This window comes from Xiphias gladius, chromosome 24 (assembly GCF_016859285.1).
Source record: "Xiphias gladius isolate SHS-SW01 ecotype Sanya breed wild chromosome 24, ASM1685928v1, whole genome shotgun sequence".
NCBI classification, from domain to species: Eukaryota; Metazoa; Chordata; class Actinopteri; order Istiophoriformes; family Xiphiidae; genus Xiphias; species Xiphias gladius.
In genome coordinates, this window is record NC_053423.1 from 2,091,930 (window position 1) to 2,096,929 (window position 5,000).

Genomic DNA, 5,000 nt, shown 5'->3' on the forward strand with positions numbered 1-5,000 from the left:
CCACTTGGAGATCAGATCACAACCTGATCTTCCAATTGGTCTGAGGAGACATACGCTACTCTGTAAGACTGCTTTCCATGCACCGACATGGATTTTTTTCACATGCCAAATGGTGAAGACAAAGATGGACTAACAGACTGTTTGCCCAAGTACATGGACTTCTGTATGGACCCCTCTGCTCCGGTCAAAACTGTCTGCTGTTTTCGAAACAACAACCCCTGAATTGACAAGAAAATCTAAACACTCCTGAACAAGAAGACGACGGCATTCAGGTCAGGGGACAGGGAGGAAGTAAAGAGGGTCCAGAAACAGCTGTCAATGAATATCAGATAAGGAAAGGAGGCCTATACACAGAAGCTGTGGCAGAGGCTGTGACAGAATGACACCAGGGATATTTTAATCATATTAATCATATTAATCATATTGAACATAATATTTATGTTCAATATGAAAGTGCAATGTAAATCTCTCCCTGTCTCTACTCTTATGAAAATACGGGCATTTGTAAAGTTCAGCAGGCTGTTGCACCAGCTATGTTACGTTCAAACATAATGATCATATAGTAAAAACAGCTTGCACCATAAAAGTTAGAGGAGGTGTAAGTCATTCTTGATCAACTTTTACCAGGGCAGATTGATTAGAAAAATGGGAGAGATTAATGACAGATGACCCAAAGGTATTGTTTCGCTGACATTTACACAAAACTGGAAGTGCATTTCCATGACAGACTACATCTCTTTAAGTTTCCACTTACCATTATTTGGAATAGACAAGAGCACAAGACTGACTTCATCCTGCATTCACTTGAGATGGGAATTGCTGCTGACACCGCTTGGTTAGGTGTAACAGAAATCTTTAACTGTTTAAGTGCTGATCAACTATGACAGGAGGAAAAACAATTAATGGTTACTCAATACAAGTGTTGCTCTTTGCCTTGGATCATATGGATCACTTGGATTAATGTCAACACACACCAATAGCATATGATGCATACCATGTGTGAATCTTGTTTTCTATGACAGGATGCACTCCAGCAGTGTTTTTGCTTGCACAGCTGTAAAAAAGGGCTCCCCGTGAACATTTATAAGATGAATCGTCGGTCAAGGGGACCCCCTATTTGAACCTAATGTCGCCATGAAGCATGTAGCACTGCAGTAGCTACAAAGGCAGGCAAGCTACAAAGTTTTATAAACCAATTTTTTTAATCTAACTGTATTGGAAATACTGAGGGCTGAAGGAAAATAAGGGCAGAGCAGCACAATATCTGCCGACACAGTGTTTTAGGATTGTATTACTTAAGTATTGTTAGGATACATAGTTTTTATTTTTCTTAGATATGAAGTTTTCACATGACACATAAGGTGATCATGTTAGATGCCAGTAAACACTCTAAAGCATGAGTCTTACAAGTAAAACATGAGACTTTGACCTGTGCAGTGAACTCTTAGAGGCTTCTCCACTGGAGGTGAACAGATTACAGTGTAATTATAGTAATGTAGTTTTTCTCAGATCTCTAAATAAGGTGTATTGATGAAAATGTATCAGTACTGATGCAAAGTATTTTTAACATAATAATATATTAAACAAGCATGGCCCATTAACACATAACTAAATAAAATAATGAAGCTGTATTTATGATGTGACTTGGAAAATTCTTATTCAGGTAAAGCCCTACAGTCAGGTCAAGTCAAACAAAATCAGATTGATACAGCCCGAAATCACAAATATATGTCAGAGGGCTTTACAATGTGCACATCCAACGATACTCTGTCCTATTTCCCAGTATCAACATATGTGAACGTTCCAAACCAGCAGTTTTATTACTTTTACCAGATCATCACATTCTGGCTACCTCGACTAGTTCTTCTGTCTGTATAATATATCCCAGTGTGTGATATGTGCATCAAATACTTAATGCAACCGTTGATTGTTGCAACCGTTTTAAGGCTGTCTACCACATAAAAATTTCTGTGTTCACATTAATTTTTTGTCATCCTACTAATAATTTGAGAAATGTCTATGCACAGTCACTTGAAGACAGCACTGTTTTGTTTACTTTTTATCCCCAAGCATGCATGATATACTAGGATCATTAACATGTAGAATAAGTAATTTATGCACTGCTGCTAGTATGATAATGTAACATTACACCATGCGTCATCTAATGTTGTTATTCGGCCATTGTATATTTTCTGTTTCCTTAAACGGCTATGTATGAGTGAGAAAATGGCTTAAACTGACAATAAATCGATTTAAATATTTTCCTTGCCAATGCAAAAATACATTTGCCAGTGATTTTTATTACTGTAAATTACTCCAGTGATGAAATAAATCCATGTCATACCCATTTTAAGTTTTAAGTCAAGTTCTTCTGTAAAAATGCTGATTCTCCAGTTAAGGGAAAGGGTGACACACAGTGATTTTAATTAATCTACACTCACTTACCAGTTTATTAGGAGCACATAGATAAAACTATTAAGTATAATACAACAGGCCTGCAATAAATCCTCCCTTCATGAGGATTATAATATTCATTTTTTAAAAACCGTTTCAGAGGATGTTGATTTATTTTAATGGTTTCTAATATTTTGTCAATCTTATTCAAATAAATGGGATGGATAAACTATTAGGAACACCTCTCAGTATAACCCAGTACAGTTCAACAGCACCAAATTACAGCCTCCAAAATGAACATTAAAATAAATCAACATCACTTTCGAACAAATTTAATAAAAACTGAACATTATAATCCTCGTGAAGGGAGGATTTACTGCAGGTCTGTTGTATTTTACTGTATTAGTTTTATGTAGGTATAACTAATATATTTGCAAGTGAGTGTATGTGTCACGGCTATCCTTTTGAATCAGTATTTTCTAACCAGGTGTCTGACAAATAGGTTTTATTATTATTATTAATATCATAACACAACTGTGATGTGGAAATGAGATGATGATGATTAGATGACTGAATAAAATTTTAACTACTAATGAGATAACAAGCAGGTTTTGAATGGGCAATGCACTACTATAAATTAAAATTAGGACTTACTAATAATTACACTAATAATATACTAATAATAAATATACTGACTAAAATAGCTCTCAGTAGAGCACATACCTCCACCATGGCCAAACAATCCTATACAGGTCTGTCTAGCTCTTATAATAGCAATATAAAAGGAAAAAGGAAGTAGTCTCGTACCAGAAATTATTTATGTCATAAAAATTTGGATCTGCACCAATTTCTTCACACTCAGAGATCTCATTACTATAAGTATGTCTGATTTTTTTTTTTTGACATCAACACCCATACATTATTTCTTGAGAAACTGACGAAAATGTCGAAAAATGCCCTATCTTGCAATATTAAGGAAGGTGATTTTAATGGTTTCTTCCAAAAGAAACCAAAATTTAATAGGTTCTTGCTTGGCCCATGCCCCATCCTTCCACCACCACTCGGTGAATTTCTGTCATTTGTAACTGCAATTGCGGCATTACACCAATGTGGTGTTGCTGTATTGTAATCAGTTCTGTGCAACAGGAAAGGCGCTGCCAAAACTGCCAAATAGGAAGAACTGCAATTTTTCTCAAGGAATTTCCTCCAAACTAAGAGTGTCTGTTTTTTCCCTACAGCAGGAATGTGTCAGGAGGCAACACCTTGGTATTTTGTGGATGTTCAGGCGAATATTGCCGAGCATGTCTAGTACCTTAAAAAGGTTTCTTAAATGAATGTTATAATGTTATGTTATATAATGTTTTCAGCTTTGCAGATATAGCTCCTACAAATAATGATTACTTTAAAATGTGAGTTCATGAGAAGAAGAGTTATGAAGGCCGGAGAATCAGCGCACACATCATCCATAGTCAGACTGGCCATTGTGAGCACTGGGAGACATCCGGGTGGGCCATCAAAAAATCCATAAAGTTTTTACTGTCCCTGTCTCTCTCTTTACTGGCCCCCTCTGTGTGCCTGTCATTTAGTGTGCACATGAAAGTGTGCTGCATGCCCTCACCAACCCAAGCAGAACATCCCCCAACCCCTCAAGTCCAGGGCTGAATTTCTTTCCCAGTTCCACCTTGACATCATCGGATTATTATAGAAAGTTAAAAAGTAATTATTTGTGTTACTGACAAGTTGCTGAAAATTTCTAAGATCTGAAAGTGGTGCATAACCACAAGAAGTAGAAGGGACAGATGATAGAGAGGATCAGAGTCCAAGACAGGACGAGGAGTCAAGGCGAGGGTATTCAGTTGCCAAGTCATTAGGAGTGTGTTAACACAAAGCCACTTTTAAAACATCTTCCCCAAGAGGGGAATAAATAAAGATGAGGACAACACACAGTACATTTTTTTTTCCCAAAACATAGTTGTTGTGGACATTGGGGCATTGTTTGTCTTTCTTCAGTGTAAAATAATCAGACAGAATTTTGGAAGAAATTCCAAAAGCATAAACATAATACGATAAAAAAATTACAGCAATTTTTCTCATTATGCCAAATATCAGCTGGTGATAATGTGTATCAGCAGCTGGTACACATTTTTAATGTGTATCAACTGATACACATTAAAAATTCTAGAGTAAATTTGTAAACGTGACACAAAAGCAGCAAAGGTTTGTTGTAGGGCTGAAAGAAAAGATTATTTTCCTTATTGATTGATCTGTTGATTAATTTTCCAATTTATCATTTAATTTAGTCTTTAAAATGTCATGGAATTGTGAAAAATGCATACACTGACATCCCCTAAATAGTTTTTTTTTTAATTGTCGATTTGGAAATTCATCAGGATTCACTAGAACTCCCAAAATATGTTGCTTGTAAAAAGTATTTGCTTGAGACAGCTGAGGGTACGATACACATGCTCTTGTGCACATGATCAGGATGGTACCACATCCATCTGATTCACAACCAGGAAAAACCCTGAGAGAGTACATTTTCCATGTACGGCATCCTAAAGAAATATTTTTGTTCAAAAACACCAGTACAAAAAACAAAAATACTG

General features: G+C 36.2%; 1 protein-coding gene across 9 annotated transcripts in view; it reads right to left on the minus strand.

Moving 5' to 3' along the window:
- Positions 1–5,000, minus strand: part of phf14 (PHD finger protein 14) — a 105,790-nt gene that overhangs the window by 88,770 nt on the left and 12,020 nt on the right. The gene's annotated exons all lie outside the window — the stretch shown is intronic.